The sequence below is a fragment of the Manis pentadactyla genome, chromosome 16 (assembly GCF_030020395.1).
Source record: "Manis pentadactyla isolate mManPen7 chromosome 16, mManPen7.hap1, whole genome shotgun sequence".
In the NCBI taxonomy this organism is placed as follows: domain Eukaryota; kingdom Metazoa; phylum Chordata; class Mammalia; order Pholidota; family Manidae; genus Manis; species Manis pentadactyla.
In genome coordinates, this window is record NC_080034.1 from 54936042 (window position 1) to 54951547 (window position 15506).

Below are 15506 nucleotides of genomic sequence, written 5' to 3' on the forward strand. Positions count from 1 at the left end.
CACATGTGTCAGACTGGTTATTTTGTAATCTTGCAATGACCTTTGGAATTGTCTCTTTTTATTCTATGAAGGCTGCTGTAAAGCAAGGAGCGCTGATTGTAAGTTCTGTGTCGAGCCACCTAGGCCAAGTTCATTGTCACAGAAGTCCCATCACCTTGTTAACAAGCATGAAATAATTGCTGCATGCTGACTCACTGTGAGCCAGGAATGCATCTGAACCGACATTAGTGGAACCAAGTGGGAGGTCCACGAAATGAGACAAACCCTGCCCTCTGTCCCGCACCTCTGCGTCTGCACTCACTCCAGTGCCTTCCTGTGGACTCATCACGGCCCTCTCCTCACGATCCCGGGGCTGAGCTCCTCCCCCGAGAGCAGTCTCTCTTCACGTCACAGTGCCTCAAGACACTTTGTAGGGAAGGAAGCCAGATTAGAGGCATTTTACAAGAAGTGACATGGGAATAATAAAATTATTAACAGAAGGTAAATTAAAGAACAAAAGATGAGGCATGAAAAAGGAGCAAAATTTCTATCAGAAAATCTTGGTAAAAGGAGTTATCCCAGTCCATTTAGGCTGCCAAAACAGAACACCATAGACCTGTGGCTTGTAAACAACTTTTTCTCACAGTTCTGAATGCTGGGAAGTCCCAGATCGAGGTGCCTGCGGATTCCATGTCTGCTGAGAGCCCACTTCTTGGTTCATTGGAGGCCGTCTCACTGTGTCCTCACATGATGGAGGGGTGAGAGCGCTCTGTGGGGTCTCTTTTATAAGGACACTGGTCCCATTCATCCACCCTCATGATCTAATCGCCTCCTACAGCCCCCTCCTCCTAGTACTATCACATCTGACTTAGCATTCAACATACGGATTTTGAGGGACACTAACATTCAGTTAAGAGCAGTGAGCTATCTCTGAGCACAGATCTTAGCTCCATGATGCCAAACAACCAGGGCACACAGGGAAAGCTGGCGAGCCCCATTAGGGGCTCCTAACCCTGGCTGTGCCTGATTCACAGAGGGACTGAGCATTTTTTAAAGGCAGTTATCCAACCCTGCCCAAATCTACTGAATTAGAGTCTCTAGGCATTAAGCCCAGTTATCTGTCTAATAAAAGAAAACATCAAGAGATACAACCTCTTTCTTAGCTCTGAAAGAAATTCATGACATATGGTTTCTATAAAGGCTGCTGGGCAATGAAATGCACTGTATTCAATAACAGTGTTTATCGCATGGCTATTGCTCGCATTGACTTTCAAGAAAGGTTGAGGACATAAAGCTACATCATAGCCTGTGAAAGAATTTTCCGCTCTGGAGGCAGCCTTGTGCTCATCTCACCCGACCTTCTACAGGAACTACCGTAGAGGAATGGGTGGATCGCATGTGCTGTGGGCTTCTCCTCCTAGGTTGTGGTGAGGAGCAAATGAGTAAGACCGTGCCCATGGTAAGTGCACCGAACAAATATCAGCAATTCTCATGGTCATTATTCTCAAAGATCAATGTTCTCATTGAACTTTGACAGGAGCTGAGCATTTAAGATAACTAACAAAAACTGCCCCGCATTCCCTCAGCCTCTCTGGTTGTGGTACCACCCACTAGCACAGAGCAAGATCTCCAGTGCTCAACACACCCTATTTCACTCATCTTCACAGCCACCCTGTGGGTCAGTACTATTATTGTGCCCAGATTATAGAAGGAAAGACTGAAGGACAAGCATGTTAAGTGTTCTCAGTGGCATGTGGCAGAACTGAATGTCTGACTCTAGGCTGTCTGACTCCAAATCATATGCTCTGAACCACCAAGTTTTATACCTCTGCCCAAGGGTAAAGACTCACATTGCTGGTTGAAAGGGGAACCATAAGCTCCAGGTACTCAGAGGGAGGTGTCCAAGTTGCAGTTTTGTTTTAAAAATTAAAGCCTGAGCCACGTCCTATCTTATCACAAGAGTCTCTCTATATATGGTCACACTTCTCAAAAAGCAACTTTGAATGGGGTCATTGCCAAACATACACACCAATTTTACTCTGATCTTGGCTTTGAAGACTCTGAGGACAGGTCTTGTCAGCCGTCCACACCTCTGACGGGCGACCTACCAGGAACGCTCGGCCCACTCCCCAGAGCCTGAGCCATCGGACAAGCCCGTCAGCTTTCTCCTTCACGACCTGTGACAGCCTTTTTAAAACTTGCCTCAATTCTTTCAAAAGGGGAGTCATCCCAGATGTAATTTCTTTTAAAGTCTCATATTCAAGTGAGAACATTGATGCAGTTGCCGTGAACTTGAGTCTGGACAACAAGTGTTCATGAGCTCACGTGGGGGTGGCACAGGGCCTCCTGGGTGGCTCCACACGCCGCTACCAGAACAGCAGCCAGCTCCTGCTCCTTCCAGGAGTCGAAGCTCAGCAGCGGCACGAGGGGAAAGGTTTTGCTGATGTTAGAGCACACTGCCTTGAGAGGAGTAGTGCCTGGACTGCGCTTGCTCGCATCCACAGGACCAGTCAGTAACGGGAGCACCTGGACAGAACTAACGTTCTCCAGTCTTCCTCCTTTGTAGACAAGTTGTCAGCTTGGAGAATGATGCCATCTTTAAGACAGTGATAAGGTGAGATCTGAAAGCATTTGAAACTCTAGGACTTTCCTGGAAGCTGCTGGACACCCAATTCCAAGAGCCCTTGGAAGAAGCGAGACTGCCTGGGGACGCAGGGAGCCAAGCCGCTCCCACAGCTGTTGAAGCTGAAGCCAGCCTCTCCCCCGCCTCCCAGCTCCCGGAAGAAGCCTCAGCTCCAGAGAGAAGGGGCAAAGGGAAAACGTGGGGAGACGGAATTGAGGAAAGGAGCTTTGGATAGACCCCCAACTGGTCCAGAAAGGGAGACAAAGGTTAAAATCCAGTGTAGCATTAGTTTTAGAAATAACTAGGAATAATTGAAAAGAAAAGCTTTAATGCCATCTTGGGGTATGAGGTAACAGCCAACTCTCTTCTTAATCTCTGTTTATAAATATTTTAATTAAAATGGTTTTGACAGCAATAGTGTCCTTAGCAAATCATATTCATGGCTGGAAAGCCTAGCAGTGATATTTCTCCTTTCAGATGAGCAAATTTTCTCTGATCCAAAAATGTTCTGATTACCAGACCTAGAGACAACCAAAGAACACAGCTCCTATATGGAAACCAGATGCAAATTCTGGGACACAGATGCAAATTCTAGCTTCCAGAAATTCTAGAAATAGGAACATTAGCTTATGTCAACCATGAGGAAGACTTCAGCATTTAGGAAGCAGTGATCAGTAGGAACCAGCATGAAGCAAATCATGACAAACATTTTGATAAAAGAGACGCTTATTTCATATAATTGTTTTTAAATCATATTTTTTTCAGATAATAGATGTAGTATGTGTTCATTATTTTTTAAAAAGTACTAAAAATGTAAATGGGTCAATGCCCACGACCATGATCCCAACCCTTACAGATGACCACCATTATTAACTGTTTGATATATATTTATCCATATTTTTCTCTGCATTTATACCACTTTACAAAAGTAGGATTTATTCAGATGTAGCCTGATTTCTAGTGATTCATGTACTGTAAAGATGATCTCCAAAAGTAAATTAATTTTTAAAGTAGTTTCAGTTTAACTTTGATGTTTATATATGCATGCTTCGTTTTTTTTTATCTGAGCATTTCACTCAAAAAACTTAATATCATTTTTATAATGAGGCAATATTGTTATTCTCTTATGTAAAAAATAGAAAGCATGAATCATTAGATATATATATAGAGAGAGAGAGAGAGTATATAACTCCTTTATACTTAACAAAAGTGATAAATCTATGAAGCAATTATTGAGTCCATACTAACCTCCTGGTACTGTAATAAGCATTTTATATATATTAACTCTTAAGAATATCCCTATGAAAAAGGTAATAATACTGTTTCAGTTGGAGAAAATATGGCTCAGATAAATGGTGTGATATCCCCAAGGTCGTGCAGCAAGCTACTGTAGTACAGTTTATACCCAAACCTGTTCAACCAAGGTCAGTATATATTCCATCCTGCTACCTACCATTCAAGTAGTCAGATTAGTTTTGAAGACATGCAGATAAATATATCAACATGTTTGAAATTGTTTGATGGTATGACCATGTATATGGAAATACTAGTGGAAGTAATGAGATTGGAGTCCTCCTTCTGGCATTTATCACCAGTGTGACCTTGAGCAAACCTTCTAAACTACATTCAGCTACAAAGTGAAGATACTATCTATAAATACTGGACTTGCAGGACTAACCTGAGGATTAAATAAAGCAACTCACATGAAAATTATAAACTATAAAGAACTATCTAATATTACTATTTATGGAGATATGTATGTGGCAATCATAAGTTTGGCCACAATAGGCTTTATAATTTCACCTTTATGATAATTTCATTCGAATAAAAGCAAATGCAGAATTTTCTTAACTAAATGACAAATAAAGGCATCTTTTAGCAATATTCAAAGTCAGAGGCATTCGCCTTGAGATCTGGTCCGCACTCTCTCCCAGGACTCTTAACTGCCTCTCTAGACTTATTACTCTTTTTCTCTCTTTACCTGGGATGCAAGCATCAAGAGCAGCTGCCCCTCCAAATTTGTTGTTTCCTAGGTGTGCTTTCTCCTACACTGAGACATTGAACATTAAAATGAAATGTTAAATTGATTTTTACTTTATCAATATATATTACATCCATGTATTTTAAAAATCAATACAAAAACACCTTATAGTAAGAAATGACAGCCTCCTACATAACTTCCTAGTTTCATCTCCTAAATACTACCATTTTCAATTCCTTTAGCTCTTTTGAGTATCTACCTCACATTTCAAAATGATATGCCTATTTGTTGATTAATCCATTGACTTCCTATTATGAGGATTAAAATAAGATTTTCATAAACTATCTTCCCTCCTCCATTTTTCTCAGCCTTCAAATAGAGTTACATAATAATTTTTAATTGTGTGTTTTTGAGTCAGTATTAACATAAATAGGAATATTTAATATTGTTCACTGTTGAGGCAAAGGATAAACTATGACTACAATTTTCTCTCTTGTAAAAAGAAACAGAAAGTGGCAAACAATAGAGAAAAACCAATGAAACCAAAAGCTTGTTCTTTGAGAAGATTGATGAAATGGATGAGTATGACTAGGTTAACCAAGAAGACACAAAGTACCAATATCAGGAATGAAAGGGGGAACATCATAGTTCCTACAAATATTAAAAGAATAATAAGGTAAGAGTAGAAACAACTATATGCCAATAAATTTGACAGATTAGATAAATCATCATATTCATTAAAAGGTGCAGATTATCAAAAACGGCACAAGAAGAAAAGCTATGAATAAAACTATATCTACCAAAGAAATGGAATGATAATTAAAAACATTCACACAAATAAATTTCCAGGTCTAGAAACCTTCTCTGACAAATTCTATCAAATACTTAGGGAAGAAATAATATCAATTCTACACAAATACTTTCAGAAAATAGGAGACAAGGAACATTTCCATCTTATTTTATGAGGCCAGCATTACCCTCATACTAAAGAAAAAAGGCATTATAAGAAAATAAAACTATGGCTAATCTTCATGATTATAGAGTCAAGATCCTTAACAAAATACTATCAAAGAAAACAAACTATATTTTAAAAGGATAATACATCATGTTTAAGTGAGGTTTATCTAGGAATTGAAGGATAATTTGACATTTTAAATCAGTGTAATTCACCATATTAAAAGAATAAAAGAGATAAACCATGATCATCTCAAAGTATGCAGAAAAAACATTTGACAAAATCTAACACTTATTCATGATAAAAACTCTCAGCAAAGGGGGAAATTCTTCAGTCTGACAAAGGGCAACTACAAAAACTTAGAGTTAACATAAAATGGTGAAAAACTCTTTTCCCACTATGATCAGGAACAGAGTAAGAATGTTCACTCTCCCACTCCCATCCACACTGAACTGGAAGTCATAGCCAATGCAATATGGAAATAAAAAGAATTATAAGTCACACAGATTAGAAAGAAGAAGAAAAACTATTAATTTGCAGACATGATTATCTACATAGAAAATCCTAAGGAAAATATTAAAGCTACTGGAATTACTCGAACTAATAAGTACATTTAGCAAAGTTTCAAGATACAAGGTCAATATTTAAAAATCAATAGCATTACTAACAATGTTCCATCTGGAAAAGAAATAAAACAATACCATTTACAATAGAATCAAAACCAATAAAAAACATAGGGATAAATGTAACCAAAGAAGTGAAAGATCTGTACACCAGAATCTATAAGACATTGAGGAAGGAAATAGAAGAAGACACAAATAAATGGAAAGATATCCCATGTGCAAGGATTGGAAGACTTAATATTATTAAAATGTCCATACCACTCAAGGCCACCTGTAGATTCAATGCAATTCCTATCAAAATTCCAATGGCATTTTTTCACAGAAATAGAAAAATAAATCCCAAAATTTATATGGAACCACAAAAAAACCCAAATGCCCAGAGCACTCTTGAGAAAGAACAAAGCGGCAGGCAGGCTTCCTGGTTTCAAACTATATTGCAAAGCTATAATAATCAAACAGTATGGTATTAACATAAAAACTGACTTACAGACTAATGGAACAGAATAGACAGCCCAGAAATAAACACATATATGGTCTAATACTTGACATGGGAGACAAGAATATCAACAGGGAAGGGATAGTCTGTTCAACAAATGGTGCTGGGGAGGCTAGATATCCACATACAGAGGAATAAAATTGGGTCCCATCTAACACTATTCACAAAAAATTAATTCAAAATAGATAAAGGACTTAAATATAAAACCCAAAGCCATTACACTCCTAGAGGAAAATATAGGAAAGAATCTGCTTGATGAGGATTTTGGCAATGACTTTTTTGAATATGACACCAGAAACAAAGGAAGCAAAAGCAAATATCAACAAGTGGTACTATATCAAACTAAAAGTCTTCTTCACAGCAAAAGAAGCAATCAACAAAATGAAAAGGCAACCTAGAAAATGGGAAAAATATTTGCAAGCCATATATCTGATAAGAGGTTAGGACCAAAAGTATATAAAGAATTCATGCAACTCAAAAGTAAAAAAAAAAAAAACCCTATTAAAAAATGGGCAGAGGATTTGAATAGACATTTTTCCAAAGAAGACATACAAATGACCAACAGGTACATGAAGAAACTCACTAATAATCAGATAAATTCAAATCAAAATCACCATGAAATATCACTTCACACCTTTCAGGATGGCTATTTCCAAAAGACAAGAGATAAATATTGGCATGGATGTGGGGAAAAGGTAACCCTAATACACTGTTTATGGGACTGCAAATTGATATAGCAACTAAGTAAAACAGTATGGAGTTTTCTCTAAAAATTAAAAATAGATCTACCATGTGATCCAACAATCCTTTTTATGGGTATATATCTGAAGAAGATGAAATCACTGCCTCAAAGAGATATCTATACTTCCATGTTCATTGAAGTATTATTCATAATAGCCAAGACATGGAAACAACCTAAGTGTCCATTGACAGATAAAAGGATAAAGATATGGTATATATATATATACAATGGAATATTACTCAGCCATTAAATAGGATATCCTGCCATTTGCAACAACATGAATGGAACTGAGGGAATTATGTTAAATGAAGTAAAGTCAGACAAAAAAAGACAAATACTGTATGATCTCACTTATATGTGAAATCTAAAAACATCAAACTCATAGAAACAAAGAGCATAATGGTGGGTTGTCAGGAACTGAGGGGTGGGGGAAATGAGGTAACATTGTCAAAGAGTACAAACTTCCAGTTATAAGATTAATTGCTTCCAGGGATCTAATGTACAGCGTGGTTGACCATAATTAATAATACTGTATTATATATAGTATAAGTGGCTATGAGAGTAGAGCTTTAATGTTCTCACCATAACAACAAGAACAAAATGGCAATTATGTAAAAGATGTGTTAAATAACCTTACTGTGGTAAACATTTCACAGTATATATGTCTATCAAATCATCACATTGTACACCTTAAACTTAGTATTAATGTCAATTAATGTCAGTTAATGTCAATTAATGTCGATTTTATCAATATTGGAAGACTCAATAGTATTGCTACATACCAATAATAAACAATTGAAAAGTGAATTTTTAAAAAACTTTATCATTTGCAATGCAAATTATGAAATACCTATGGTAAAGATGTATACACTGAGAACTGAAATGTAGCAGAGAGAAATAAAAAGACTTAAATAAATAAATGGAGAAATATGCCTATTCATGAATATGAAGCCTTAATATTGCTAAAATATCACTGTCCCCAAATTTATCTATAGACTTAACAAGGCAATGTTTTGTAGAAATTTACAAGTTGATTTTAAAATGTCAAAGTTTATATGGAAACTCAAAGAGCCTGGGATAGTCCAAAAAATTTAGAAGAAAAGGTTTGATTATTTAGCACTGAGATTAAATCTTACTAAATAGCTACTGAAATTAAGATAGTGAAGTACTAGCATAAGGATAGGAACATAAATCAATGGAACAGATAGAGAATCTAAAAATTAACTCACATATAAAAATGTTCAACTGATTTTCAACAAAAGTAACAAGGTAATTCAATGACAAAAGGACAGTCTTTTCAAACAAATGATGCTAGAACAACCAGCTATCCATGTGACCCTTATTTCAAACCAGAGAAATGTTAACTCATAGATTTAATTGTCAAAGATAAAACTTCCAGGAGAAAATACACACAATCTTAAAGTAGCAAAGATCTCATTCGTAGGACACAACAAACACTAATCATAAAAGAAAAAAATAAATGGAACTTTATCAAAATTAAAATCACCTTTTTCACTGAAGATGTTAATAAAATAAGGCAAGCCAGAATGTGGGAGAAAATATTTTCAAATATTAAGGCTTCTTTAAATTTCTTTGAGAAAAAATTTGTATCCAGAATATATAAAGAATTGTTACAATTCAGTAACATAAATATAAACAACCTAATTTTTTTTAATGCTTAAAAGATTTGTGCCAGTACCAAATTGTCTTGATTACTATGGCTTTGTAGTAGAGCTTGAAGTTGGGGAGTGAGATCCCCCTCCACTTTATTCTTCTTTCTCAGGATTGCTTTGGCTATTCGGGGTCTTTGGTGTTTCCATATGAATTTTTGAACTATTTGTTCCAGTTTGTTGAAGAATGTTGCTGGTAATTTGATAGGGATTGCATCAAATCTGTATATTGCTTTGGGCAGGATGGCCATTTTGACGATATTAATTCTTCCAAGCCAGGAGCATGGGATGAGTTTCCATTTGTTAGTGTTCTCTTTAATTTCTCTTAAGAGTGTCTTGTAGTTTTAAGGGTATAGGTCTTTCACTTCCATGGTTAGGTTTATTCCTAGGTATTTTATTCTTTTTGATGCAATTGTGAATGGAGTTGTTTTCCTGATTTCTCTTTCTATTAGTTCATTGTAGTGTACAGGAAAGCCACAGATTTCTGTGTGTTAATTTTGTATCCTGCAATTTTGCTGTATTCTGATATCAGTTCTAGTAGTTTTGGAGTGGAGTCTTTTGGGTTTTTTATATACAATATCATGTCATCTGCAAATAGTGACAGTTTAACTTCTTTACCAATCTGGATTCCTTGTATTTCTTTGTTTTGTCTAATTGCCATGACTAGGACCTCCAGTACTATGTTAAACAACAGTGGGGAGAGTGGGCATCCCTGTCTTGTTCCTGATCTCAGAGGAAAAGCTTTCAGCTTCTCGCTGTTCAGTATGATGGTGGCTGTGGGTTTATCATATATGGCCTTTATTATGTTGAGGTACTTGCCCTCTATATCCATTTTGTTGAAAGTTTTTATCATGAATGGATTGAGTTTTGTCAAATGCTTTTTCAGCATCTATGGAGATGATCATGTGGTTTTTGTCCTTCTTTTTGTTGATGTGGTGGATGATGTTGATGGATTTTCAAATGTTGCAACATCCTTGCATCCCTGGGATGAATCCCACTTGGTCATGGTGTATGATCCTTTTTATATTTTTGAATTCAGTTTGCTAATATTTTATTGAATATTTTTGCATTTAAATTCATCAGGGTTATTGGTCTGTAATTTTCTTTTTTGATGGGGTCTTTTCCTGGTTTTGGTATTAGAGTGATGTTGGCTTCATAGAATGAGTTTGGGAGTATTCCCTCCTCTTCTATTTTTTGGAAAACTTTAAGGAGAATGGGTATTATATCTTCTCTGTGTGTCTGATAAAATTCTGAGGTAAATCAGTCTGGCCCGGGGGTTCTGTTCTTGGGTAGTTTTTTAATTACCGTTTCAATTTCTTTGCTCATAATTGGTTTGTTTAACTTTTGTGTTTCTTCCTTGGTCAGTCTTGGAAGGTTGTATTTTTCTAGGAAGTTGTCCATTTCTTCTAGGTTTTCCAGCTTGTTAGCATATAGGTTTTCATAGTAGTCTTTAATAATTCTTTGTATTTCTGTGGAGTCTGTCGTGATTTTTCCATTCTTATTTCTGATTCTGTTGATGTGTGTTGATTCTCTTTTTCTCTTAATAAGTTTGGTTAGAGGCTTATCTATTTTGTTTATTTTCTCAAAGAACCAGCTCTTGGTTTCATTGATTTTGTCTATTGTTTTATTCTTCTCAATTTTTTAAATTTCTTCTCTGATTTTTATTATGTCCCTCCTTCTGCTGACTTTAGGCCTCATTTGTTCTTCTTCCAGTTTCGATAATTGTGATGTTAGACTATTCATTTGGGATTGTTCTTCCTTCTTTAAGTGTGCCTGGATCGCTATATACTTTTCTCAAGACTGCTTTCACTGTGTCCCACAGAAGTTGGGGCTTTGTGTTGTTGTTGTCATTTGTTTCCATATATTCCTTGATCTCTATTTTAATTTGTTCATTGATCCATTGATTATTTAGGAGCATGTTGTTAAGCCTCCATGTGTTTGTGAGCCTTTTTGTTTTTTTTTGTAGATTTTATTTCTAGTTTTATACCTTTGTGGTCTGAAAAGTTGGTTGGTAGAATTTCAATCTTTTGGAATTTACTGAGGCTCTTTTTGTGGCCTAGTATGTGGTCTATTCTGGGGAATGTTCCATGTGCACTTGAGAAGAATGTGTATCCTGCTGCTTTTGGATGTAGAATTCTATAGATGTCTATTAGGTCAATCTGTTCTATTGTGTTGCTCAGTGCCTCCGTGTCCTTACTTATTTTCTGCCCAAAGGATCTATCCTTTGGAGTGAGTGGTGTGTTGAAGTCTCCTAAAATGAATGCATTGCATTCTATTTCCCCCTTTAGTTCTGTTAGTATTTGTTTCACATATGCTGGTGCTCCTGTGTTGGGTGCATATATATTTAGAATGGTTATATCCTCTTGTTGGACTGAGCCCTTTATCATTATGTAATGTCCTTCTTTCTCTCTTGTTACTTTCTTTGTTTTGAAGTATATTTTGTCTGATACTAGTACTGCAACCCCTGCTTTCTTCTCTCTGTTGTTTGCCTGAAATATGTTTTTCCATCCCTTGACTTTTAGTCTGTGCATGTCTTTGGGTTTGAGGTGAGTTTCTTGTAAGCAGCATATAGATGGGTCTTGCTTTTTTATCCATTCTATTACTCTGTGTCTTTTGATTGGTGCATTCAGTCCATTTAAATTTAGGGTGACTATTGAAAGATATGTACTTATTGCCATTGCAGGCTTTAGATTCATGGTTACCAAAGGCTCAAGGTTGGCTTCTTTAGTATCTTACTGCTTAAATTAGCTCACTTATCGAGCTATTATATACACTGTCCGGAGATTCTTTTCTTCTCTCCCTTCTTATTCCTCCTCCTCCATTCTTTATATGTTGATTGTTTTATTCTGTGCTCTTTCATGTTTCCTTTAACTGCTTTTAGTGGGTAGTTGATTTTATTTTTTGCCTTTAGTTAGTATTTGTTTCATCTGCTTTCATTGCTGTGATTTTATTTTCTCTGGTGACATCTGTTTAGTCTTAGAAGTGCTCCCATCTAGAATAGTCCCTCTAGAATACCCTGTAGAGGTGGTTTGTGGGAGGCAAATTCCCTCAACTTTTGCTTGTCTGGGAATTGTTTAATCCCTCCTTCATATTTAAATGATAATCATGCTGGATACAGTATCCTTGGTTCAAGGCCCTTCTGTTTCATTGCATTAAATATATCATGCCATTCTCTTCTGGCCTGTAAGGTTTCTGTTGAGAAGTCTGGTGATAGCCTGATGGGTTTTCCTTTATAGGTGACCTTTTTCCTCCCTCTAGCTGCCTTTAAAACTCTGTCCTTGTCCTTGATCTTTGCCGTTTTAATTATTATGTGTCTTGGTGTTGTCCTTCTTGGGTCCTTTCTGTTGGGAGTTCTGTGTATTTCCATGGTGTGTTCAATTATTTCCTCCCCCAGTTTGGGGAAGTTTTCAGCAATTATTTCTTCAAAGACACTTTCTATCCCTTTTTCTCTCTCTTCTTCTTCTGGTTCCCCTATAATGCAGATATTGTTCCTTTTGGATTGGTCACACAGTTCTCTTAGTATTGTTTCATTCCTGGAGATCCTTTTATCTCTCTGTGTGTCAGCTTCTATGCGTTCCTGTTCTCTGGTTTCTATTCTATCAATGGCCTCTTGCATCTTATCCATTCTGCTTATAAATCCTTCCAGAGTTTGTTTCACTTCTGTAATCTCCTTCCTGACATCTGTAATCTCCCTCCAGACTTTATCCCTTAGCTCTTGTATATTTCTCTGCATCTCTGTCACCATGTTTATGATTTTTATTTTGAATTCTTTTTCAGGAGGACTGGTTAGGTCTGTCTCCTTCTCAGGTGTTGTCTCTGTAATCTTTGTCTGCCTCAAATTTTGCCTTTTCATGGCGATACAGATAGTTTGCAGAGTTGGCACGAGTGACGGCTGGAAAAACTTCCCTTCTTATTGGTTTGTGGCCTTCCTCTCCTAGGAGAACAGCAACCTCTAGTGGCTTGTGCTGGGCAGCTTCATGCAGACGGGGCTTCTGATTCTTGCCCAGCCACTATGGAGTTTATCTCTGCTGTTGCTCTGGGTGTGGCCTGCCTCAGGCTGCTGCTCCAATATGGCGGAGCCACATCAGAGGGGGAACAGGTGGGAGGCTGTTTATCTCAATGAGTGGCCTCTGAGCTGCCCTGCTATCCAGGGGTTTAGGGTGCCCAGAGTTCCCTGCTGCTGGACTAAGTGTCCCGGGATGCTTCCGTATGGCTATGGGGTCCCTGTCCCTTTAAGACTTCCAAAAAGCACTCGCTTTTCTTTGTCACCAGGGCGCTGGCTGCAGGGACCCGCTCACAGGTCTTACTTTCCTGTTTCCCTAGTATCCAGGACCCCACGCATGCACTGTGTCTGCACTCCGGTGTGGATGTCTGGGGCTGGGTGATTAGCAGTCCTGGGCTCCCTCTCCCTCCCCATGCCGACTCCTCTCATCCCACCAGGAGTTGGAGTGAGGGGCACTTGGGTCCTGCCGGGCTGCAACTTGTATCTTACCCCCTTCATGAGGCACTGGGTTCTCGCAGGTTTGGATGTAGTCTGGTTGTTGTCCTGTGTCTTCTGGTCTCTCTTTTAGGAAGAGTTGACTTTGTTGTATTTTCAAAAATATATGTGGTTTTGGGAGGGGAGTTCCACTGCTCTACTCACGCCACCATCTTGGCTACACCCCAATCATGTGGTTTTTGTCCTTCTTTTTGTTGATGTGTTGGATGATGTTGATGGATTTTCGAATGTTGTACCATCCTTGAATCCCTGGAATGAATCCCACTTGGTCATGGTGTATTGTCCTTTTGATGTATTTTTGAATTCAGTTTGCTAATATTTTGTTGAGTATTTTTGCATCTACGTTCATCAGGGATATTCGTCTGTTCTTTTCTTTTATGGTGGGGTCTTTGCCTGGTTTTGTTGTTAGGGTGATGTTGGCTTCACAGAATGAGTTTGGGAGTATTCCCTCCTCTTCTATTTTTTGGAAAAATTTAAGGAGAATGGGTATTATGTCTTTTCTATATGTCTGATAAAATTCTGAGGTAAATCCAACTGGCCCAGGGGTTTTGTTCTTGGGTAATTTTTTGATTACCGCTTCAATTTCTTTGCTCGTAATAGGTTTGTTTAAATTTTGTGTTTCTTCCTTGGTCAGTCTTGGAAGGTTGTATTTTTCTAGGAAGTTGTCCATTTCTTCTAGGTTTTCCAGCTTGTTAGCATATAGGTTTTCATAGTATTCTCTAGTTTTTCTTTGTATTTCTGTGGGTTCTGCCATGATTTTTCTTTTCTCATTTCTGATTCTGTTGATGTGTGTTGATTCTCTTTTTCTCTTAATAAGTCTGGCTAGAGGCTTATCTATTTTGTTTATTTCTCAAAGAACCAGCTCTTTGTTTCATTAATTTTTTTCTATTGTTTATTCTTCTCAATTTTATTTATTTCTTCCCTGATGTTTATTATGTCCCTCCTTCTGCTGACTTTAGGCCTCATTTGTTCTTCTTTTTCCAATTTTGATAATTGTGATGTTAGACTATTCATTTGGGTTTGTTCTTCCTTCTTTAAATATGCCTGGATCGCTATATACTTTTCTCAAGACTGCTTTCACTGTGTCCCACAAAAATTGGGGATTTCTGTTGTTGTTGTCATTTGTTTCCATATATTGCTTGGTCACTATTTTAAATTGGTCATTGATCTGTTGATTATTTAGGAGCATGTTGTTAAGCCTCCATGAGTTTGTGAGCCTTTTTCCTTTCTTTTTACAATTTAGTTCTAAATTCCTAGAAGTGGGATTCCTGGGTCAAATGGTATTTCTATTTTGAGCTTTTTGAGGAACCTCCATACTGCTTTCCACAATGGTTAAACTAAGTTACATTCCCACCAGCAGTGTACGAGGGTTCCCCTTTCTCCCTTGCCAACATTTGTTGTTGTTTGTCTTTTGGATGGTGGCTCTGTCATTGTTTTTTTCTAGTTATAGCCCTATGCTTATTACCCAATGTGTTGGTTATAATTTTATTCACACAAATTAAAGAATCAACAGATTCTTCTGACGTTCTTACAAATAGAAGTATTTAATAGAATTACTTTCCAGGGATTTAGTTTTAGGCATTTCATTAGAATTTCCAGTGTGAAATGTAAGTTTCTACCTAAAGTTATTAGATATAGCAACACTGTTGAATCTTTATATAATTCAATTCAGCAATATTTATTGAGTATAGAAGAATATATTTTTTCTAATCTGGGTCCCCTCACTAGTAACTAAAGATAACTATGGAAGAAAACCAAAAGAACTGACTTTGTCTCTTAACAGTAAATAAGCTAACAGCTAAATTACTATTCATATAATTCATAATTTGACTGATTTTTGCTGGATATAAAATAATTGCACTTTCCCACTTAAGTGAATTATTTTTTACTAACATACACATTTTAAAATTAAGGAAGTCATAGCCATTATAAAAAATTA

The 15506-nt window shown here is 37.1% G+C and overlaps 1 long non-coding RNA gene across 1 annotated transcript in view; it reads left to right on the forward strand.

The window, feature by feature from the left end:
* LOC130681326 (uncharacterized) overlaps positions 1 to 15506 on the forward strand; it is a 92030-nt gene that overhangs the window by 75114 nt on the left and 1410 nt on the right. The gene's annotated exons all lie outside the window — the stretch shown is intronic.